At 35.5% G+C, this 25,915-nt stretch overlaps 1 non-coding gene across 1 annotated transcript; it reads right to left on the reverse strand.

Moving 5' to 3' along the window:
* Window positions 1-2,747: 2,747 nt before the first annotated feature.
* On the reverse strand, window positions 2,748-2,820 carry TRNAA-AGC (transfer RNA alanine (anticodon AGC)). Its single transcript has one exon. It is a non-coding gene; the product is annotated as a tRNA-Ala (tRNA).
* Between the last annotated feature and the right edge of the window lie 23,095 nt (window positions 2,821-25,915).

Genomic DNA, 25,915 nt, shown 5'->3' on the forward strand with positions numbered 1-25,915 from the left:
GATCGAATTGCGGGAATGGTTTCTAGGCACTTTCAGCACTCTATTCCTTCATAGAACTTGTGGGTAATCTTGTTGAGAAACGGTAGGAATAAGTTAGAAGAGAAATGGTGGAGGATTTCTCTCGAATTTGGAAGAAATCTGAGAGTAGGAGACCCATAATCTAAACGTTTATTGTCTTCGATTGGGGGATCGACCTTTCTCGATTCTTATTTCGTATTGTTGCTCCTACTTAAGACTTTATAGGAGGAGCTTAAACCGACATTGAGAGCTCCAGAATTTCGTTATTTAGAGATCGAACTTTCTGGATAATTTTTTGGAGATATCAACTCCGATCATAGCCTTACCGACCTTGGCTTTGAACACTAGTCGTTGGATGTGATGATCCGTGCGTGATCGTTCTAGATCATTCAAATTTTTTAGGAGATCCGACGATTGAGATTTAAGTTCAAAAGATTTTTCTCGGATGGTCACGGTAGATGCTCTTATTCTAATTAGAGTGGCATTTCTGTAATTATCCATTCTTCCAGGAGTATTTTGGTAATTTTCCACTTTCTGAATATTTTATTATTATTTTTCTCGAAAAATCCATAATTTTTCTACAAATTTCTCATAGCTTTTTTTATCATTTTTCCCTTTTTTGTGATCTTGAGATTCCTTCTAGATAAGGAATTACAAATCGGAAAGATTCTTGATAATTGATAAAATGACTTTTTTGCCCTTTTGATTTACTTTTTCCTTTCCAATCCTTTTCAAAAGGCCTTTAACTCCTTGAAATCACTTGTTAGGGTACACGAGTGACTTGACTAAGTCCTTTGTTCTTGCTTAATCCTTTAATTTTTTTTCCTTTCTATCCTTTGGGTCTTTCATGAGTGGCTTATTCTTATGGGAGATAATTTCCTTCATTTTTGGGGTGTTACATATACATACTCGTTACAAACACAAAATAAGAAGCAGACTCAAAAGAAGAACAAAAAAAACTAGATTAAAAACATAGCTTAGTCCATGGCCCACACTCCAAAGTCCGCTCTCATCCACGACCAACTCTTAGTTACTTGAAAAAAAATGATAAACATGGAGTGAGTAAAACTTAGTAAGTAGCCTACTAGTAGGTTCTTAATCACGACCTTAAGCTAGGATATTACTTCTTGTTATGTTTTCAGGATCTTATACTGATTTTGAAAACCTTCCCCTAAAATAACTTTCAATTTTCTCCCCATCTATGTTTTTTTTAAACACTTGTGAAAGTTAAAGAGTAGTTTTGAAGTTTTTTTTTTTTTTTTTGTTTTGAAAATTCAACGGTATTTTTTTTTAAATAATTATGATTATATTTTTTATAGAGAAATTGCAAAGTTCAATGGTATTTTTTATTAATTTGGATTATAATTTTAAAAAAAATACAAATTTTTGTTCATTAAGTTAATATTAATTTCGTATTCTTTTTAATTAATGTATCATTGTCATATCGGTGTCCTAGTTTTTTAAGAATGACATGTTACCATATCTATTTGGTATCATATTTATGTCTAGTATCTATATCTCTTTTTTTTTTTTTTTTTTTTTTTTTGTGACCCTGAGATATTTTGCTTTTATAAATAGATATCTTCACGAAAATAAGTTTAATTTATGTTGAGATGGAGAATAAAAATTGACGTTGATACTTGGGACTTTGATTCCTCTTGGTGTGAAGCTTGCATCTTGCAATTACTTGGGTAGAGAATGTGTTTCACTTAAAATTCACTCAAGAGAAAATAATCAAATAACGAACCATAAAATTAAAACATGGCATGAATGACATCTTTTTGAATCTTTGTTTTGTTCTCCTAGATGTATATAAAAAGAAAAAAAAAATCTTATATATTTTTAGATATAATTTAAGATTACCTATTTAATAAAACTTCATCCAAACTTCTACTCATAAATTTAATTATTATTTGTATACAATTGTTAATATGTAAGAAAATACACGTACAAAATGTTTATATATTGGTAATACATTAGTCTTGGTTGTTTGACTAAAACAATGCAACCATTGTCCAAACTAAAGAATTTGATTCGAAGCTATCTCCTAATAGAGGGAGGCTCAATTAGACTTTGTTGTAAGATTCGACCATATCAATTTGAATAGCGTTCTCCAACTATAAATATTGAACTCCAAAGTATTCACGAGCAAAGTAAGTTTGTTGAAACTATCTATAAAAGTGTTCCAAAGTGAGTCGTGGAGAAGATTTGCCTTAAAATCTAGTTCCAATTAAGGATGTCAATGATGAAGAAGTGCAAGCTGTTGGAAGGTTTGCCGTGGAAAATTTTAGAGGTGGTAGATATAATTTAATTTACAAGCGTGTGGTGAATGGTCTTTTCAGTCCTATATAGGCTTTGACCCCAAATTTTATATTATTGTGATAGAAGCTATAAATGACAATAACATTCATTGGTCAGATATTGCAATTGTGAAGAAGTTCCGTCATATGCATCGGACGCTACCGCCATCCTATAAGCTCTTATCTTTTGTGGAATTCTTCAAATTCCCTCTCCATAAGTAGCAGTATAACTACTAGATTGCTTTCTTTACTTACAAAGAGTCCTCTCTCTATATGTGCTTCTCGGACATTACTCTCTTTTGTCTATAAAAATGGCATAGCCATAATGATATAAATCCTTAATATAAGTATCTTTTCTTTTTCTCTCGTACCCACCTTATACATAACATGTTAAATTAACTCATACTTAAAAAAATAATTTCTCTCTTTTGGAGATGCGGGGTATCGATCCCCGTACCTCTCGCATGCTAAGCGAGCGCTCTACCATCTGAGCTACATCCCCTTGATTTTTACATCATAAAACCTTAAATGTCACTAGACCAAATGCCCTTATAGTGGATCTATCATTTTTAGTTGCCCGTGTGTATATGTTTTCCGCACCTCAATATATGAAATTTATCCAACCTCAATATATGAAATTTATCCACATATTTTTGTGCTTTAGAACCTACTATTATTGTCATGTTAACTTCACATGGGATTAACTTCCTTTAAGTTTATGTAGTTTCTTTTTATTACTATGTTTACTTCTGTCTCATGTTACTCCATTTGTATTTACTTCGTTTTATACAAAAGTTCACCGTAATTAATAAATCCATGTGCTTAATACATTCCCTACAAGAATAAACTTGTTTGTCTCACGATAAATTACAATGAATACGGAGAAAAGAAATCCCAAAAATAAGTAGAAGGTTGAGAATTTCACTCAACCACACAATGTCAAAGCGTGACTGCATGGCTCACACGCGATGCTCGAATTTCGAAGGGGAACTTCTCAACTTGAGAGATCAATTTCATTCCTCATAAATCTGATTTTTACATAATAATTTGTGGGTATTTATAGTCTCCCACAAAAGAAGTTAGTGGCTGAGATTTAATCTCGATCCCCTTAAGTCATTTTATATGCATTGTTATTAATTCTTTCAAGGACTTGATAAGGGTCATCCCCTCTTGGATGTAACTTTGTCTTCCTTTGAGATTGGAATCACTCCTTGCGAAAATGTATCCAAACCCAGTTACTAGTTCGAAAAATGATTTCATTCCGTCCTTTGTTAATTCTTGTAGCAACATTGAAATTTTGTTTCTCAATTGTCTCCTTCCCCTCTTTATGCAATGTTTTGATCCCATTTGCCGTACTTGTGGCTGCTTTACTCACAAAAATATTAGAATGAATAGAAAGCAAATCAAGACGCGTAAGTGAATTAAATCCTTAAGCAACTTCAAAAAGAGAACAATGAGTGGCAAACATTCGTCCCAAGACTTAATATTCTTACAAATAATAGCCCTAAGCAATGCTCCTGGGAACACCTCAGTTTGCTCATTAATCTGAAGATGACATGTAGTTGAAAACAATAATTTGTTACCCAATTTATGACTTAATATTCTTATAAATAATAGCCCTAAGCAATGCTGCTGATATTTTATTAACTACCTCAGTTTGCTCATGAGTCTGAGGATGACATGAGGTTGAAAACAATAATTTGGTACCCAATTTATCCACCATACTTTCCAAAACCGACTTAAAAATTTAACATCCCTATCATTTTTTGTGTACAGCAAACATTGGCAACATTGACTACGGAACTTATAAACATCGTGCTTCATGGCAAAGGTCATATGGATCGTGATGAGCATTTTCTCCCATATCTTGGTTTCGCTAACTAAAGTTTTCCAATTACTCCCAAACTTCGTTACCTTATATAACCTCTTGGGATAAGAATTCATATAACATTTCATAAAATAAGATCTACTGATGAATTTCATAGCATTTGAAGGTCATCTAGGTCATGAACCGAAGGTAAATTACCTTAGGGGCATTATGGTCATTTTGCACCGTTTCTTGGTTTACCTACTTATCCTTATCCAATGACCACCAAATTTTATATCTAACCTCAACATAATATAATATGCTCAGTATTAAAATTTCATATGCAGCGGAGCTCATATAGTGGGTTATTTTAACGTTACTTAAATCTCGAGCTATTTGATCGGTTCAGGGTCTTAACTCACGGTTCTTTGGGTTTTTCTTTCATATATCCTTAATTCATACTTGGTTTAGGGTTCATATGAAAATCCAAGCAATTTCTACTTATTTCTTAACAAAAAGTCCAAGGTGGCTACTTGCCTCGTCGTCGACGTTTGGGACGTCCATTCTTGAGCTTCTAGTATCTGGCTTACTTCAAATTTCCTTCCACATACTCCTTATTGTTTCTAGTTTCTGAAACCATAAGATTTTCTATGAGAATTGGTTTGGAATGGGGTTAAAATTGAGAAAACCCGAGAAAAGGTCAAATTTTGAGTTGACTTGGACAGTTCAGTTGAACTGGCCATATCATCGTTTTCTTCCTTTGAACAGGAAGAAGATGTGCATTTTTCGCATCGCGCCATCTAAAACTCGGCCTATCCAACCACATTTACAGCATTTCTCTCCTCGATTTCTTCGTGAAACTTAAAGATGAGTATTACAAGGAAGGGCTAGGGATTTGATTTGATACCTTCTCGTGGATAGTAGCCTAAGATATTCGGTTCCAAAGTTCATCCAAAATCTGATTTATCGCTGGAGATAAAACAAAGGATTTCTTATTGGGTAGCCGATTCTAGGGGTTTCAAGGCCCTATTTCTTCATTGAACCTCTTCCATATCCTTTCTTCAGGCTAAAGGAATTGGTTTGGAGGAACGTCTTTGAGTGTAAGACCTTAATTTCCAAAAATCGTTCTCGGTATGCAACTCACTCAAAACGCCAAATTTTCGATCTCTTGGGTAGCTTGTTCTCGGATGTGATGATCCGTGCGTGTTCGTTCTAGATCATATCAAAGTTTGGAGGAGATCCGACGGTTGAAATTTGAGTTCGAAGGATTTTGCTCGGATGGTCACGGTAGATGCTCTGATTCTAATTATTGTGGCATTTCTGTAATTATCCATTCTTCTAGGGGTATTTTGGTAATTTGCCACTTTCCAAATATTTTATTATTATTTTTCTCGAAAAATTATAATTTTTCTACAAATTACTCATCGCTTTTTTATCATTTTTAGCTTTTTTTAATCTTGAGATTCCTTCTAGATAAGGAATTACAAATCCGGAAAGATTCTTGATAATTGATAAAATGACTTTTTTGCCCTTTTGATTTACTTTTTCCTTTCCAATCCTTTTCAAAAGGGGTGGTACATGAGTGACTTAACTAAGTCCTTTGTTCTTGCTTAATCCTTTAATTTTTTTTCCTTTCTATCCTTTGGGTCTTTCATGAGTGGCTTATTCTTATGGGAGCTAATTTTCTTCCTTTTTTGGGTGTTACATATACATATTCGTTACAAACACAAAATAAGAAGTAGACTCAAAAGAAGAACAAAAAATACTAGATTAAAAATAGAAGTTAGTACATGGCCCACACTCTCCAGTCCAGTCATCCACGACCAACTCTTAGTTACTTGAAAAAAAATGATAAACATGGAGTGTGTAAAACTTAGTAAGTAGCCTACTAGTAAGTTCTTAATCGCGACCTTAAGCTAGGATATTACTTCTTGTTATGTTTTCAGGATCTTAGAACTTAGAGGTCATCGTGTCATGTATCATATAATGATCCTGAAAACCTTCCCCTAAAATAATCTTCAATTTTCTCCCCAGGAACACATGAGTGGTGTCGTCATAATCATGTAAGCCTACTGGTAAATCGTTGTGTAGGACATCTCGTTTAGCTGATGGGAAAGGTAGGCCTATCATAACATCCAGCTCATGATACATATTGCAGGACATCCTACCTAAAGAAGAATAGGGGCCTTTTAGTACACATCGTAATGCAGATAATGGTTACTTCTGGGTATGGATCCTAGCAACTTATTCAGCATGTTATTCACATAGTTCTAGGTACTTGGTACATGGATTATTGATGAACCTAGGTTTATACATAATGTCATGGGTTAGGCTTTAGGAGTTGAGGTTTTAGCTTAGGAAAACATTAGAGGGTAACCTAACGTGGACTTATTCGTGAGAAAACCTACTAGCACTTTGAGGACCTCTTTCCTTCACCAAACTTATGGGTAAACTTATTTAGAAGGTGCAGGAACAAGTTTGGAAATGAATAGTGGACTATAGTTCTCGAATTCGAGGTAAACCCATGAACACGATAACCCAAAACAAAAAACTTGTATCTCTCGATTGGGTACTCGATTAAGCTTGTTCTTGCCCCTAATAGTCTACCCTAATTCATAATTTATAGACGGATTTTCCACTACCATTGAAACGTCTAGAATTTCTATAATTTCATTCTTGATTTTTCTGAATCTTCTGCTAGAAAAGTTTTCTCCGATTGGAGCCTTCCTTTTTTAAGCACCTTGTAATTCTTATTCTATAAAAAATTTAATGATTCGGGAAGTTTATAAAAATTAGAAAAAGTACCATTTTCTTAATGTTTTTTCAATTTTACTTGTTCTTTGCTTCTAGATACAACCTAGTAGGGATTATACACTGTCTCTTATTGGAGACCTGGAGTGTTGCAAATTCTCCTCTCCTTTGAAAACTTTCGGTCATCGAAAGTGCTTATTCTAAAATAGGTCAGGGTACAAGGTTCTTATTTGCCTTTTGTTTCCCAAGTTGCTTCTTCTACTCTATGATTCTTCCATAGGACCTTAACGAGAGAGATTTCCTTGTTTCTCAATCATTTGACTTTCTTGTCTATTATTTGAATCGGGTCTTCTTTATACGTTAGGTCATCTCTCAAGAAGAGAGTTTCATGAGCCAGTACATGCGAACGATCTAGGGTATACTTCCGTAGTATGGATACATGAAAGATATTATGTACTGCAGACATGTTTGGGCATTGCCCGATTCTATAGGCCACAGATCCAATCCTTTCTAATATCTCAAAGGGAGGGATAAACCTAGGGCTTAGCTTCCCCTTTTTACCCTACCTGAGCACCCCTCTCATGGGGTGCTACCTTTAGGTGTATATGATCCCCTACCTACAGTTCCATGTCCTTGCGCCTTAGGTCTGCATTGCTTTTCTCTCATTTTTGTGCGGTTTGTATCCTAGCTTTAATCTTCTGGACTGCGGCGTTGGTAATTTGCACCAGCTCTAGCCCAATAGTTGTCGTTTGCCCCCCTTCTTCCGAAAAGATAGGGGATCGAAATCTCTGTCCATAAAGAACCTCGTATGTGACCATTTGTATGGTGGCTTGGCAAGTATTATTATAAGCGAATTTCATAAGGGGTAGGTACTTATCCGAGCTTCCTACAAAATCCATCACATATACCCTCAACATGTCTTTCAATATTTGCTTGAGCATTTCTGTTTGACCATCTGTTTATGGGTGGAATGTCATACTATAACTGCATACCCAATTCCTTTTGTTTAATTTTCCAGAAGCGAGATTTAAATCTGGCATCTCAGTCTAATACTATTGCCTTTTGTTGAATTTCCAGAAGTGTACCCAATACCTTTACTGATGAATATTCATTTTTAATGTTAGCAAGAGTAGCTAAGTTGGGAGATTGTTAGACTGAAGATTTGAAGGTCACACGTGTTTTATCCACATTCAACACACCTAATACAAGTTTATTACCTCACTATACAATCTAAAAACATAACTTGCTTATTCAATCTAAAATTAGTGATTATTTCTTTCTTAAACATAATGAATTAGCGAAAATACCTTATGAATTTTCATTTTTAATATTAGCGGGGATAGCTCTGTTGGGAGAGCGTCAGACTGAAGATTTGAAGGTCACGTGTTTGATCTCCACGTTCACCGCACCTGATTCTAGTTGCATAACCCGACTATTCAATCTAAAATTAGTCATTGTTCCTTTATGAAATCTCAATGAATTATCGGAAATATCTAACGTGTTCTAGTTCACCGCACCTTATACAAGTTGGATAACTTGAAAATCTTATTAAAAATTAGTGATTATTTCTATTTAAAATTTCAATGAAGTAGCGAAAATACCTTTACTGATGAATTTTCATTTTTTACGTTAGTGTGGATAGTTCAGTTAAGAGAGCGTTAGATTGAAGATTTGAAGGTCTCGTGTTCGATCCACGTTCACCACACATGGTTCACGTTGCACAATTTGACTATTCAATCTAAAATTAGTGATCATTTCTTTCTAAAATTTCAATTAATTAGCGGAAATACCTTTACTTAAAAACTTTCATTTTTAATGTTAGCGGGGATAACTTAGTTTGGAGAGCGTCAGATTTAAGATTTGAATGTCCCGTGTTCGATCTCTACGTTCACCGCACTTTTTTCTATTTGCATAACCTGACTATTCAATAAAAAATTAGTCATTATTTCTTTTTAAAATCTCAATGAATCAGCAAAAATATCTTTACTCATGAATTTTTATTTCTAATGATTGCGGGTTTAGCTCAGTTGGGAGAGCGTCAGATTGAACATCTGAAGGTCACGTGTTCGATCCAACTGGCATAGGTTAACCATTATTCATTTTTTTTGATCTGCATTATTCATTGCACCTTATAGTTTAGTTTATTATTATTTCTTTTTAAAATATAATGAATTAGTGGAAATAGCTTTACTTATGAATTTTTACTTTTAATGTTAGCAGGGATGTGCATTCATTGCACCTTATGGTTTAGTTTATTATTATTTCTTTTTAAAATATAATGAATTAGTGGAAATAGCTTTACTTATGAATTTTTACTTTTAATGTTAGCCGGGATAGCTCAGTTGGGAGAGTGTCAAACTAAAGATTTGAAGGTCACGTGTTTAATCTCCACGTTCACTGCACTTGTTTCCATTTGCATAAGCTGACTATTCAATAAAGAATTATTTATTTTTAAAATATAATGAATTAGCAGAAATACCTTTACTTATTATTTTTTTTTGAATTTAAAATATAATGAATTAGCATAAATACTTTTACTTATGATTTTTTTTTTTCAAATATTAGCGAAGATAACACAGTTTTGAGAGCATTGGACTGAAAATCTGAAGGTCACGTGTTCGAATCCACGTTCACCACACCTGATTCACGTCACATAACTTGACTCCTGACTATTCAATTTAAAATTAGCGATTATTTCTTTTTAAAATAGAGTGTCAAACTAAAGATTTGAAGGTCACGTGTTAATCTCCACGTTCACTGCACTTGTTTCCATTTGCATAAGCTGACTATTCAATAAAGAATTATTTATTTTTAAAATATAATGAATTAGCAGAAATACCTTTACTTATTATTTTTTTTTTAATTTAAAATATAATGAATTAGCATAAATACTTTTACTTATGATTTTTTTTTTTCAAATATTAGCGAAGATAACACAGTTTTGAGAGCATCAGACTGAAAATCTGAAGGTCACACCTGATTCACGTCACATAACTTGACTCCTGACTATTCAATTTAAAATTAGTGATTATTTCTTTTTAAAATATCAATGAGTTTTCATTTTTAATGTTTGCTGGGATAGCTTAGTTGGGAAAGCGTCACTGTAGATCTCAGAGTCACGTGATCCACGTTCATCCCACGTGATTCAAGTTAACTAAGTTGTATAACCGGACTATTCATTCTAAAATTAGTGACTATTTCTTTTTAAAATCTCAATAAATAGTGAAATCTAAATTTAGTAATTATTTCTTCTTAGAATTTTAGAATTTTCATTTTAATGTTAGCGTGAATAGCTGAATTAATCTAAAATTAGTGACTATTTCTTTTTAAAATCTCAATAAATAGTGAAATCTAAATTTAGTGATTATTTCGTTTTAGAATTTCAGAATTTTCATTTTAATGTTAGCGTGAATAGCTGAATTTGGAGTGGGAGTGGGTCTGTAGTTTAAAATTTCAATGAATTAGCGTAAATAATTTTACTCATGAATTTTTATTTTAATGTTAGTCTGTATAGCTGAAGTGGGAGTGGGTCTGTAGATCTAAAGATAGCGTGGATTCCTAATTCTTTATTTCACTATAAATGCTCTATAAGAATTCTTTATTTGACTATAAATGCTCTGGAAGATATTTAGTAAAATGACTCATCTTATTGCATGGAACAATAAAATTTATGTTCCCGTAGGTGATGATTTTTCTGATTCGAGGACGAATCCTTTTGAAAAAGGGGATGATGATAAGAATCACCTGTTCCAACTGGACCTATTACACAACCCAAGGCCAAGAAGATTCAACAAGCATTCATACTTCATTTCAAAATTGGATAGGCTAGGTTCAACCATCATTTCATGTGTTACAAGCTGATTCGTTTGAGTCAAGACCATTTGGAGATTCAAAAGTAAATATTTGCACGGTTGAAGTAGTGGATGAAGTTGCAATCATCATTTCACGAGTGGTTAGAAAAATTTATTTATTATTTTAATTTCATAAAGTTTGTAATGCTCAAATTGACTTCGTTTTCTGTGGAGATTTAAAGGGATCGAGATTAAATCACGAACACTAACTTCTTTGTTGGGAGACTATAAATACCCACAAATTATTATGTAAAAGCATATTTGTGATCAATGAAATTGATCTCTCAAGTTGAGACGATCCCCCTCATAGAAATCTGAGCATATCTTTGTCATTTCTAAGTTTCATGCCATTCTTGTGGTAGATTGTATCTTAGTCATTCAATCAAGCCTTGATATTGTGAAATGACTCAATTTAGAATAAAGTTCCAAATCTTGTTTCTCAATCTTCTATCTCATTATCTAATTTTAGCTTTGACTCAATTTAGAACAAGGGTTCTTGCTTCTACAAAAGCTTGGCTCGTTGGGCTCAAGATTACGATTGGTCTATCATCCTTCAACGGGATCTTCTATCCCCATGACTTGCTCTGATGCGGTCGTTCTTCTAACGCCGATGACACGTCCAGTTGTCGAGATTGGTAATGTGAGTTTGTAACCCATCCATTGAGGTTCTTGGAATGATTCTATAGCTTATCATTTCCATGTTGGGAGTTGGATCATGGGTCTTGGGCGAAGGAATCCTTGATTTACAGCCCTTCTAGTTGAAGGAAGTGTCATAAGGCTAGTTTTTTTTCAATTTTTTTCAATTTTGTCGATTTTTTTTAGTGATTTTATTTGATTTTATTTCAATTTTGTCAAACTCAATCAGGTGCTCATCTCAATCATTTCAACCCTGTTGGCGTTCAATAAGAGAGACCTTGGAAATAACCTGTAACTATTCAACTGGATTATCACATTAACAATTTGAATCAAATAAAGTGACATTAACCATTTGAATCACCTCAACCCCACTTGTTGAACTTGACCAAATGTCTATAACATAACACTAACAAAGGTACAAAGTAACACAAACAAAGGTACAAAGTAACACTAACAAAGGTACAAAGTTCATAAAAGTCTTTTTAATCTAAAATACCATTGAACTTGACCATTATAGTGCCTCTCAAACGTAGGTAAAGTTTAAATTCGAGTCGACTTGTCAAACTCACTCGGGTGCTCATCTCAACCATGATGGCGTTCAACAAGAGAGACCTCGAAAATAGCCGGATTATCGCATTAACCATTTGAATCACCTCAACCCCACTTGTTGAAATTGAAACAAATATCTATAACATAACACTAACATAGGTACGATGTTCATAAAAGTCTTTAATCTACGATACTATTGAACTTGACCATTAAAGTGCCTCTCAAAATGAGGTAAAGTTTAAATATAATTGGTGACAAAAGATGAAACTATAAAATAAAAAGAAATAAGAAAATAATATTCAATTTCAGAGACTCAAACCAGAATCTCCTAGGTGAAAGCCAAATATCCAAACCGTTGGACAACAATGAATTTTTTGTGTAGTTGTCCTAAAGTCTTTTGTCTAATCGCCCAAGAGTTTTACTATGATGTTTTGGGTAATGTCTAACTCTTCGACACGTCCTTTCATGTGTGTGATAGAGTTCTCAGAATTACCGCGACGTTTCAAGCTGTTCGATCGTGTGGCTCTTTCTTCAAAAGGGTCAACATCAAACTTCGATTGTGTGGCTCTTTCTTCAAAAGGGTCAACATCAAACATCAGGTCTTTGATTGGCAACCCATCTAGAGGAGTGTCGATTGCTTCGATTCCATTCACCTTCGAGCGCCATGGGTTTATGGTGCATGACCAATGTTTTAAACCATTCACCTTCGAGCGCGACCATAGTTTTGCATCGTCCATGAGATGCATTGTGACCAACGTAACTCTTAGGTCCTATGAGCAAGTTCCTGTAACCTTCAAGCATTATTCTACGTCAAAAATAAAGCTTTTTAATTCATTAGCATCCCGAATTCCATTTAAGGGGTTATGTTCTTGGATTTTAAGTTTGTTAAGCCCACATGAACTTGGCTTGAGGCGTGGTTCTCTACAGCCCAACTTGTCAAACTCAATCGAGTGCTCATCTCAACCATGATGTCGTTCAACAAGAGAGACCTCGAAAACGACTGGATTATCGCATTAGCCATTTGAATTGAACAAAATATCTATAACATAACTCTATTCCATTGCCCAGAATCGAAATTAAGTCTCCTGGGTGAAAGCCAGATATCCTGACCGCTAGACGACAATGGATTTTTGGTGTAGATGTCCTGAAGTCTTTTGTCAGATCGCTGAAGAGTTTTAGCACGATCTTTTGCTTATTGAGTAACTCTTTGACACGTCCTTCCCTGTGTGTGTTAGAGTTCTCAGGGCTACCGCGACGTTTCGAGCTGTTCGATTGTTTGGCTCTTTCTTCAAAAGAGTCAATATCAAATGTTAGGTCTTTGATTGGCAACCCATCTAGGGGAGCGTTGATTGCATCAATTCCATCAACGATCTTCCCATGAGTTTATGGTGCATGACCAATTTTTTATACCATTCACCTTCGAGCACTACCATAGTTTTGCATCGTCCATGAGATGCATTGCGGCTAACGTAACTCTCAAGTCGTATGAGAAAGTTCCTGTAGCACTCAACTCTCAGGTCGTATGATAGAGTTCTTAGAGCTGCCACGACATTTTGAGGTGTTCGATCGTGTGGCTTTTTCTTCAAAAGAGTCAACATCAAACGTCAGGTCTTTAATTGGCAACCCATCAAGGGGAGAGTCGATTGCATCGATTCCATCAACGATCTTCCCATGAGTTTATGGTGCATGACCCATTTTTTATATCATCCACCTTCGAGCGCCACCCTCCATGAGATGCATTGTGGCCAACGTAACTCTTAGGTCCTATGAGCAAGTTCCTGTAACCTTCAAGTATTGTTCAACGTCAAAAATAAAGTTTTTTTAATTCCTTACCATCCTGGTTCCCATTTAAGAGTGTTTTTGGATTTTCAGTTTGTTAAGCCCAACATGAGCTTGGCTTGGGGTGTGGTTCTCTACGACTCTCCTTGTCAAACTCACTCTGGTGCTCATCTCAGTCATCTCAGCCATGATGGCGTTCAACAAAAGAGACCTTGAAAATGACCTTGTCACATTAACCATTTGAATGACCTCAACCTCACTTGTTGAAATCGAACCAAATATCTATGACATAACACTATTAAAGGTTCAAAGTTCATAAAAGTCTTTTTAATCTAAGATACTATTGAACTTGACCATTATACTGCCTCTCAAACCAACTTCATAAAAGTCTTTTGAATTTAAGATATTATTGAACTCATCCATTATAGTGCTTCTCTAGGTAAAGTTAAAATATAATTGGTGACAAAAGATGAAACTATAAAATAAAAGAAATAAGAAAATAAAATTTCATTGTCGAGAATCAAACTCGGGTCTCCTCGATAAAAGCCAGATCTTCTGTGTAATGTCTAACTCTTGGACACGTTTTTTTTATGTGTGTGATAGAGTTCTCAGAGATACCGCCACGTTTCTTGCTGTTCGATAAGTGGCTCTTTCTTCAAAAGAGTCAACATCAAACATTAGGTCTTTGATTGGAAACCCATACAGGGGAGCGTCGAGTGCTTCAATTCCATCAATGGTCTTCCCATAATCTTTTGGTAAATGACAAGTTTTTTGTACAATTCACCTTCAAGCGCCACCATAGTTTTGCATCGTCCATGAGATGCATCGTCCGTGAAATAGTTTTACATAGTAACGTTGCTTTTTGCTCCTATTGGTGGATGAATAATAGGTCGATTATACCTATAGGGTAGTTTTAAGCGTGACAACGAGACTAATTTTGTTTTTTAGTTAAAAATTTGAATTATAACAATCTGCCTAAAACCATTGGACTAATTTTGCTTCATTTCTAAATGCAGGCAGACAAAGTAGAAAAATGAAAACATGTAAATTGTAAGCTACATCCTCAAGATTCTTATGTCACAAAATCCTAAACATCTCGTCATCAATAATAGTGAAAATAAAAATTTAAAGCTATTCATTATGTCATAAATAAGGAAAAATTGAATAGAAATAAAATAGTAATAACGAATAGTTTCTTTTGGAGATATGGGGTATCGATCCGATCCCCGTACCTCTCGCATGCTAAGTAAGCAATCTACCATCTAAGCTACATTCCCACAATACTTATATCAGAAACCCTAAATATCCCGTCATCAATTCTAGTGAAAATAAAAAAATATCTCCGCTAATTATGTCATAAATAAGGAAAGGTTGAATAAAAGTAAAATATTAATAACAAATAGTTGCAAATGAAAAAATATCTCCGCTAATTATGTCATAAATAAGGAAAGGTTGAATAAAAGTAAAATATTAATAACAAATAGTTTCTTTTGGAGATGGGGATATCCTTTGCCTCTCATGCTAAATGAGCTCGACCATCTAAGCTACATCCCCACAATTCTTGCATCATAAAACCCTAAATTTCCCATCATAAGCTACATCCCCACAATTGTTGCATCATAAAACCCTAAACGTCCCTTCATCAATAATTTTGAAAATAAAAAAGTATCTCTGCATATTATGTCATAAACAAGGAAATATTGAATAGAAATAAAATATTAATAATAAATAGTTTCTTTTGGAGATGCAAGGTATCGATCCTCATACCTCTCGTATGCTAAGTCGTACCTCTCGCATGCTAAGCAAAGCTACATCCCCACAATTGTTGCATCACAAAACCCTAAATTTTCCATCATCAATAATAGTGAAAATGAAGAAATATCACTACTCAACCTGTCACGAATAAGGAAAAATTGAAAAGAAATAATTTTCAATAATATATTTAACAATAGATAGTTTTATTTTGGAGATGCGTGGTATCTATCCCCGTAACTCTCGCATGCAAAGCAAGCGGTCTACGATTTGAGCTACATCCCCACGATTCTTATGTCACAAAATCCTAAACGTCTCGTCATCAATAATAGTGACATGAAAAACTATCCATGCTCATTATGTCGTAAATAAGAAAAAAATTGAAAAGAAATAATATATTTAGTGATCGATTCATTTGGAGATGCAAGGCATCAACCCCATACTTTCCACATCAGAAGTGAGCGCTCTACTGTCTGAACTACATCCCCACGATTCTTACATCAGAAAACCCTAAACCTCCCGTCACAATAATTGTAAAAATGAAAAAATATCTACGCTTATTATTTCGTAAATAAGGAAAGATGGAATAATATATTTAGTGATAATGAAAAAATATCTCCGCTCATTATTTCATAACTTTAGTGATCGATTCATTTGGAGATGCAAGGTATCGATCTCCGTACTTTCCACATCGGAAGCGAGCGCTCTACCATCTGAGCTACATCCCCACGATTCTTACATTAAAAAATCCTAAACCTCCCGTCATCAGTAATTATGAAAATGAAAAATATCTCGGCTCATTATTTCATAAATAAGGAAAGATGTAATAGAAATAAAATATTAATAACATAGTTTACATATGTGTCACTTGTGTTATTTTAATGTATTTATTTACTTGGTAAATGTCTTTCACACTACAATCTTGAAGGGGCATTTTGAGAATCGAACTTTGACCAAAGTTATACCACTTGAAATGTATGTATGAAGCCTTAGGCTTAGGCATCCTCGGATGTAGAATTTGTCTTGGAGAATAAAGCGGATGTAGAATTTGTCTTGAGAATAAAGCCTAGGGATGGGATGTTAAGAAAGACTATGAGTATTAAGAGCATGATGGTAAGTATAAAATTCGAATATGAAGTCCTTAAATAAGAAAAGACTTAGACATAGGGGCATTTCAAGAATTGAACTCAAAACCTCTTACACCCCAAGTGAGAATCATACCACTAAACCAAATTACTTTTCGTGAACACCCAATATTTTTAGCTTCTACTCAAATATATTTTCCTCTTAGTAGTTGGAGGGCTATAAAACGAAAAGTTGAATTGTTATAATATACAAGGGTTATCAAATAAACCAACAACCCAACAAAAGAAACAACCTATTCAATTTTGGTTGGATTGAATTCGGTTCAGTTCATCAGTTTGTTTGATTTAATTTTTCTATTTTGCCTCGTATGACAAGAAAATAAAGTTGTATTGAATGCACCTTAGTTTCATTTATGACAAACTCATATGAAACATAATTGCATTAATAGTACTCAGAGTTGGAGTCTATGAGCATTTTCATGAACTTCAGTGCAATTCATGCTTCATTAAAGATGAGATAAACTTTAGTTAGGTAAGGGGAACTTTAAATTACTTCATGTGGAGCTTCATTTACTATATGCTAGTTACAATCTTTACGATTGACTAATTGGACACGAATTCATGGATTTACGAAAATTTTTGTGTAATTATCAACTACAACTTATGTTTTCAAATTTTTAGGACATATTTAGGTAGTTGTTTTTATGAGTCCTAAACTTGTTTCTTTGCATAATATGGATTTAGTTGAACTATTATTATCGATAAGATGGAGAAAGAAATTGTCTTTGAATTGACTAATAGACCTAGGTTCATCGTTGTTGTCTTTTAACTTGTGATTTTGCAAAAAGCTTAACTAATATGAACTGTCATGTAACAAGAACTTTAAGGTAAATCAAGAATATACCCTACACATCATTCAAGATGGCAATAAAATGGAGTTAAATTGAACGCACTTTAGTTTCATGTTTGGCGTGTTCAAGATAAAACATAATTGTATTAATGATATTGAGCCTTGAGTCTATAAGAATTTAATGATCTTAAGAGAAATTCCTGTTTTATTAGAGGATACCAACTTTATATATGGTACTAGGAGTTCTAGAATCTGGATTTGAATCTGGTTAAGGAACGGTAGGATTTGAAAGTTTTGAATTCTAGACAAAATTTATACCTAATTATTTCTTTTTATGACTAATTATAAATTAAGAGAAAAATATTTTTGTAAAGATAGATTTATCTCTAAAGCTTTCGTGACGAAACCATGTTTAGACTAGCAGTTTAAAGTCAGGAGATGCGGTCACAGGTGTGATTATTTTGGATGGGTTCGTAATAGAACTTACCGTTGAGATGAGGGAGCGTTCAAAAGTTGTGCACTCATAGATGGGGTTGTTATGTAGCGTTAGTCTGTCTTTGCGTTTGAGTTTTTTTGTATTTTTTTATTTTTTTTTTTGTAATTGTATTCTAAACACTTTTTTTTTTTTTGGATAAATTTGAACAACACCGTCTTATAATTTAATTTAATTTTATATTTAATGTTGTGTTTTTTTCTCAATCTCATTTTAATTTTACAACATTTTTTTATTTTATATTAATTTACTTTTATTTTTATTTGTTTTCACTCTCAATTTTAGTTTCTATTTGAGTTTTGAACCCTTGAAATTTGGGTTGTGACAGATTGGTATCAGAGCAGCTAGATTTTAAATTATATAGATTTTTTCTTAGGATAAAGAGTCGTATATCTCTATGACTCAGCTCGATGACACGTCTCTCCGTGACCAAGTAAGCAGTCTAACCCTATTTTGTAGTATATGATATATTGTAAAACTTGTATGAATTTATTGTATGTTTTGATTTTCGTGGTAGTTATAAAATGTCCTTGGACGTTAAAGAGTGAACGTTAACTATATAAGACAATACTAGATCAACGTTATAGTGTCTAGATATGGTGAGGAGGAAAAGAGTGGTCATGAGATATCTGACTAGCCTTAGGAAAACAGAGAGTTGTCGTTGCACAGTGCGAGACCTCTAGTCCATGAAATTTTGGTACCAGAAATTAAGAAACTGGAGATGGTCCCTTAACGTCTGTATGGACCATTTCCAATCGCACTTTCTTTGGTTCCCTGGCAGCGTCAACCAGATTAACCCTACGGCGTGACAATCCTTGAGCTTCCACTCCTCCGTGGTCATGGTATCCAGGTTCACCCCCAAAATGGGTTCCTGAATATCTTTCTCGTATAGATAATCTTCAATCTGCATCTTCTAGAAACTGATATCGAATCCATCAAACTTTTCAATTCCAGTCTTTGAACTTTCCATCTTCACAGATCATGGTGAATCTCTCCTCGCTCTGATACCAGTTATTAGAATAACACAACAACGCACACACTTGATGTAAATGAACACAAAAAAAATGATAGAGAATATGTAAGAAGAAATATTGACTAATGATTTTGTATTAATGACTTCAGGTATGCAAAGAGAGGATATGGAGAATGAGAAATGTACATTTAGGAAGCACTGACAATGGGTATACATATGATTTCATTTTATTATATATAACTTCACTATATGTAACCACCTACTATATATAATTATTTAGTATATATATCTCTATCAGATTTTTACTATAAATAGTCAGCCTTCATATCCAACATTCTAGAGCCCAAATAGTCAGGGATTGACATCCTGCTAGAACACAAAGTCATTTACATGCCCCTAGCAAAATGCATAGTAGTAACGGAGTCTAACCCAACGATCATTCAGACAAACATCCATCAACCAAGAGGGGTGAAAATGATGACAATAGTACAATTGAGAAAGAATCTTAGGCATGATGAATCTACACTTGCTGCCATTGTTGTATTTGAAAAGGGGGAGCTCAAGTGTGCCAACCTCAACAAAAACTTTTTTGCCACTACATGAATACCACGACCCAAAACAAGAAGGTCAGATATTGGGTTTAACCCTACCAAGAGAGATAAATCACAAGATTAGTTTTATGTCGCGTACCACAAATAGATGTCATGCGGCTCAGCCTGAGCTAGTTGAATTCTACAAATAGAAAAATGGCATGTTCACAGTCGGGTTTATTTGACCTCCAAAGGCTCTTGTCACTGATCACTCAAATGCTTCGCAAAGACACCAAGCCAACACCTCTACTGAAGAAGGGAGACAAAAACAAACCTCACGATAATTTCAAAGCAAATAGAGAGTTATGATAAGTTAAGGTTAGATCAACTTTGAGTTCAAAGCAACAAGAACCAAAGACTGGTGCGAAAATTCTATGAACTAGTCGAAGTTATCCAAAAGATTAGGAAGACATTATATAGGATCCAATTGCTCCTATGGATACAGACTAACCCTGTTGTCCACGTAAGTAACTTGAAATGTTATTATTCCGACCAAGAAAACATCAAGTAAAAACAGGTGGTATGACATCATGCAAAGAAGAAATTGTTTCAAGCGAAAAAAGTAGGAAAGACACCAACAGAGAAGACTTGAAGAGTTAACAAACCGAGAAGTGATTTTCAATAGCTCCTAGTAGGTTGGAAAAGACTCCTCAATACTGAGATCAACTAGAAGCGCGTCGCGAGACCTAAAGTCAGCCTCATCCTACAAAGTTGAGTTTATGAAGAGCCGGTTGATAGAGATATTGACAAATTGTGTAAGGGCAGATATCGCGGTCATGATTGGCCGAGGCATGTTGCCTGTGGCTGCATGTTAGATGTCTCAGCTATTCCTGTAAACGATTTGTGGTTCATGGTGGCATGCTCATTCCAAACACGTTTTACTTGCTTTCATCTTAGATAGGCCTTTACTATTATTGTTGTGCCAATACGGGGTGTATGATTAGTCCTCAAAATCATATCTACACCCATCAGGACTAAAATGTCCCAAAATGTACTATAGGAGAACGTGACCAGTTGTTGTTTCTTCACTTTTAGTTTATAACATTGCTTTATTTGAAATTGTTTTTAATGTATTTCCTCGCTCAAGTTTTCTAAAATATTTCTTCTAAACGTGATTCGAGCATACACTGCTATTGTTCGTTTAGTCTAAATTTTGCATGGTTGACTTGTTCATTGGATTAGAACAAATGTCATATAATCATTGTCTCACTACTGCAAGAGTGCGATTGTGACACTTGTCTTCCGTTTAGTTGTGGGCCGCATCTTCTGACTAGTTACGTGAGTTTGGCCTGGAGCATACGTGTAGGTTGAAAAAGAAATGGTTGGATGCAGACTACGAATAAGGGTTGGGCAACGGAAGGTTTTTTTTTTTTTTTTTTACCACATATGGACTTTAGGCTAGTGAGTCTTAAATTTGAGTTCGTTTGAAAAACTTTTGTTCGTTTTTTAGTTCAAACGAACCCAAATTTAACCTACTAGTTCCTTCTTCCTTGCACGACTCACTCCTATTCTCTTTTCTGCCTCTTCTTGCTCTCTGAAACTTTTTTTAAAGGCTATTGTTCATCGATTATTTGGGACCATCTTCCTTAAAAGGATTGTGACCACAGATGACCTATGTAGAAAATTTGTACCACCTTTCCTAAAACCTCTAGCGAACAACATACCCAAAACAGATGCGCTGACTAGACTGCGCTACACCTCGTCTGACTCCCCCCTGGAGCATATGCATCCACCCAATCGATGAACACTCAATCAAAACTTGCCCATCCTTTTTGGCACAGGGGCGCGAGAACCAATCCGAGTAATCTACTGTGGGGAGACCCCTTAAAGCAACAAGCGAGAATGGCTAGGTTGATAGTAGGGTTAAAGAAAAGGCGAGTATGAAAAGACATATCGCGTAACCGTCCCTGTAAGTAGCTTCATTCTTTCTTGATCTATGAACCGACTTTATGAAAAAAATCAGTCTTTCGGCTGAAAGTGTGACTTTTGGGTATGGATAAGCAGGACCTCTTGGCTCGGGAGAAACCGGAGATGTTGGCTAAGAAAGCTAAGCAGGCAAGTAAAGGACGGACAAAATGCACATACAAATTGATTGACATGATCCCTCTCCCTCTCTCTTTGGCTAGTTGGCTAGTTGCACAATAAGCGGGAAAGCATACCAGGTAGGGAAAGAAAGGCTGCTCGATCTTCTGTAAGGCGAACCCTCAACGGCGAGCTCACCAGGCAATGCTATAAGTCCGATAGAAGTCCAAGGTTTCGTCTACTACGGACCAGGAAACTCTTGGAGGAGCTAACGTGAAATGAGAAATACATTCGATTACGGCAACTAATAGATAGTGAACTTTTTGGTAGAAACTGAATGATCCCTTAGCTCGGGAAAGAAAAGGAAAAGGTAGTCGTACTCCTACCTTTTCCGTCGGACGATAGGAAAGTTTGAGCTGAAAGATTGAATCACACCTGATAAGAAAGGCGGGCTTAGCAGGTTTCTCCAAACGTATAAACAAAAAGAGGAAGCAACCAGTCCTAAAGAGGATACCGATACGCATACATTCTTGCATGGAAGAACCTAGCTGAACCGGATCAAGGGTCCTAACCTAGTCTGACTGACCTTCTTTGGCTGGCCCCCGCCCCTTGTAACAAGGTCAACGCGTACGTGCTTTTTCCTTTTCTTTAGCGAGATAGCTTACTAGCTCTTTCGGCTCATAGTAGCAGTATGAAAAACGAAATCCACATTGCCATACGAATCGACATCGGCCAAACCAAGAGCTCCTATTTTTTCTTTAACGAAAGCTGATCTAATAGTTTCGATAAAACCAACATCTTTTAAAGAAGGAGTCGCTCTGCCTTGATCACCGTGGACATATACAGCTCCCGCTTTACCTTTGCCTACCGTAAAAAGGAAAGTTCCCTCACGATAGGCCCTCCCAGCTCCCGAACGTATTTCTATCAATCGAGAGAGGTATAGAATAGTACAACAAACCAACAAGACAAAAATGGACTCATAAGAATGGCGGTCAGGGAAGCGATTTCATTTGTGCTATCCGCCAAGGAAATGATCAAGGAATTCTTTACACACGGCTGAGAGATGACCGTATTGTTGCACATCCTGAATAAAGTACCGTAGGCAAGCGAAGCTTTTTAAAATGAAAGCATGTAGAACTCAGATCCACTTTCTCTTCGATTCGTAAACTTCGGATTTGATCTTCCTTTCGTCTCCGGGTGACTGAGAGAGAATTTAAGCCTGGCGTGCATCCGATTCGATCAACAATAAGGTACAAAGCGGATTGATTAAATGGGCTTGAAGTTCCATTATCGTTAGGTCGAAGATCTCTACTAGGTTTAGTGCACTTTTGTAGTTGCGAATGTTGCCGTAATCGAATGTCTCTCTCATTCGACATTCTCTCTTACCAAGAACTCATACTCGCCAGGGTTGAGGAGACAGTCCCTGAGCTAATTGGGTTTCGAGATTGCGTATACGCGTAAAGAGCTCTCTTTCGACTTTCTCCTCGGCGTTTTGTGCCCGGTTCTAGTTCAGGAAAGGGTCTAATCTCTTTCATTGGAGCACATTGATGCCGAAGGAGTCTTTGGAACCGGTGGAGAGGCTATGATGACTTCAGGTTATTCAAATAGCATGACCGATACCATAAAGAAAGGGTATCTAAGTCACACTAGTGGAATAGCTTTTTCATACTAATTATCTTGATATATGATACCAGAAACCTGCCTGATGACTGATAAGGTAAGGGGTTTCAAAAGACAAAAGAATGACAATTCTACGTGTGTTAGAAAAGGAGATCTTCTTTTTTTTTTTTGCAGTGTGCGCGGTTTGCCTGCCTTCCTGACCACGGATAGGCTATGGGGCTTTGCACTTTGGCCACTGAGAATACCACATCAAGGTGACAGGATTCGAACCTATGGCTCTCTGAATCTTCTTGCCTTCCTGACCAAGGATAGGCTATGGGGCTTTGCACTTCGGCCCCTGAGAATACCACGTCAAAGTGATAGGATTCGAACCTATGGCTCTCTGAAACTTCTTCATCGGTTATTTGGGCGCATCTTTCTTAAAAGAATTGTGACGACAGATGACCTATTTGACGACAGTGGACAACTTGCGTGCCTTTGTTGGGTTATATGTCCTAAAACTCATAGTTTGTAAACAAAAACATGTTCTATTTTCAATGAAGTTATTATTATTGTTTATTCAGTAAAGATTGTTATTGAATAAAGTGAACTTTACGATCATTAATCTAAATCCAATAAAATAAGAACACTCTGGCTATAGTATGATTACTTGAACTATATGTAGAGACATAAGAGTGGATCAAGTTCAAGTATATATAGTCAAAATGATATATAGTATAAGGATAAGGCTGAGTACCTTATTCTGGGGACACTATGGATGCGGCCCACTTTTGTATATGATATAAACAATGTGATCACTAAATTGTACATGTGGAGACATGTGAGTGGGGGCGTCCTATGCAATGAGTATTGCATAAGATCGGACCATGAAGAAAACCACTCTCACTTTATAATGTCGTTTACTGTTGAGACTGATTTTCTTTTCATTCGATAACCTAGGCAACTCGGTTTTAATCCTAAGCTAACCATGAACTCCTGTTTATTCAGAATTATCCTTAGATTTGCATGGGCGAGAGTGGCTCTAGTTCGCCGACTCAATAGGCCTCCCATTTCAGGGGTAAGACTGGGTGAATGGCTGGGGACGTGGGGTGCAAGATGGAATTCACTCCTACCCACTTTTAGGGATAGAAGAGAGGTAGTTCCCTTAAGCACGGACTCCAAGTCTTGAACAAGGGGCCCCACCCTCTCATTGGCCTGAGAGGGATTCGGTTTACTGGTTGGACCACAAACCAATTGTTCATTACAGAATCAGTGAGACATAAGGAACAAGAAGTAACTTTAGGGGTAGAACGGTAAATTGACCCAAGTCTAGTTACGAACAACCTGTGAAGGATCGACTTACTAATCATGGTTATATCAAATGGACAGAAATATATCTATAGTGGAGGAGTGCAACTACTAGGCTATAGTGGAGTGTCCTAGTAGTTAACGAATGTTGGTTAACAAGGTTAATGAGTTTAACCGGTTAATCTTAGATCATTGAAGCCCATGATCTATAGGTCCATTAGATCCCTATGCTAGCTCATATCGGACTAAACCATAGAACAGTGTGACGAGTGAGTTCGAAGTGTTCGAATTCAAATTAGGGAATTGCGCTACATATATATGATATATTTAACCGCATTTTTGTTTTATTTACAAATTGAACAAAAAAATAAAATCTGAGATATTTAAATAAGATTTAAATATCTTAATCAATTATATGTCAGAATTGATTGGGATTGACATTTGAATTAATATTAAATATTAATTAAATAGTTTAATTAATCATTTAATGTTACTTTAATTTGAAATTCATTATTCAAATGAATTGTTGAATTAAAATGAAGAAAGTCAAAATGTTGACTTCATTTAATGGAAAAATCCATGTTAGTGGAATTTTGACGTGTCAAAATTTGGTTTAACCAAACTTGCATTCTTTCCAAATAAACCCCACAAGTTTGAGTAGAATTTTGAGTGTCAAAATTTTGTTAACTCAAACATGCATGCTTGCCACATAATCCCAAACATTTGAGTGGAATTTTAAATGTCAAAATTTGGTGATCTCAAATTTGCATGAACATGGAAACATAACTCTTTAAATAAAGTGATCATGGTACATGGAAGGGCTTCTTCTTCACAAACACTCTCTTCACATATACAAAATCCTTCCTAAGTTTAGTCACTCACCGGATTCCACAATCTCGTTCTAAGGCCGGAGGATAGTGTTGAAATCACTAGTGGTGGTTCGAAACCGGTTCGTGAGGAAAAAGGAGTTTGAACTACAAAAAGTTAGTATCTAAACTCATTAAGTTTTAATACTTATGAACATGCTAGTTATTTACTATAATTGATGTTCTAAAAGTGCCTAAAGTCCAAATTGCTTCCGCACGTGTTATATTAACAACACATCAACAGATTCAAACCTATGGCTCTCTGAAACTACGGATAGACTACGGGGCTTTGCACTTGGGCCCCTGAGAATAACACATCAAGGTGACAGGATTCGAACCTATGGCTCTCTGAAACTTCTTCATCAGTTATTTCGGCGCATCTTCCTTAAAAGGATTGTGACAACAGATGACCTATTTGACTGAAAAGTTCCTAGAAAGAATACAATAGAACAATTTGTGTAATGCTCTTTTTGAAGAGCGGCTCGAGACGATCTTTATTCTTCCTAGAATATGTTTCATTCTCTATTCTCATATTCTTGATTCAATGTTTAAAAACCACATTTTAAATCATATTATCTGGCATAATTCATTTTGATATAATATAGTTGGGGGCATTTTGAGAATCGAACTTGAGACGTCTCACACCCAAAACGATAATCATACCACTTAGACATGCATGCTTGCCA

This window comes from Cucurbita pepo, unplaced genomic scaffold (genome assembly GCF_057944985.1).
Source record: "Cucurbita pepo subsp. pepo isolate OVF unplaced genomic scaffold, ASM5794498v1 scafford_10, whole genome shotgun sequence".
Taxonomy (NCBI): domain Eukaryota; kingdom Viridiplantae; phylum Streptophyta; class Magnoliopsida; order Cucurbitales; family Cucurbitaceae; genus Cucurbita; species Cucurbita pepo.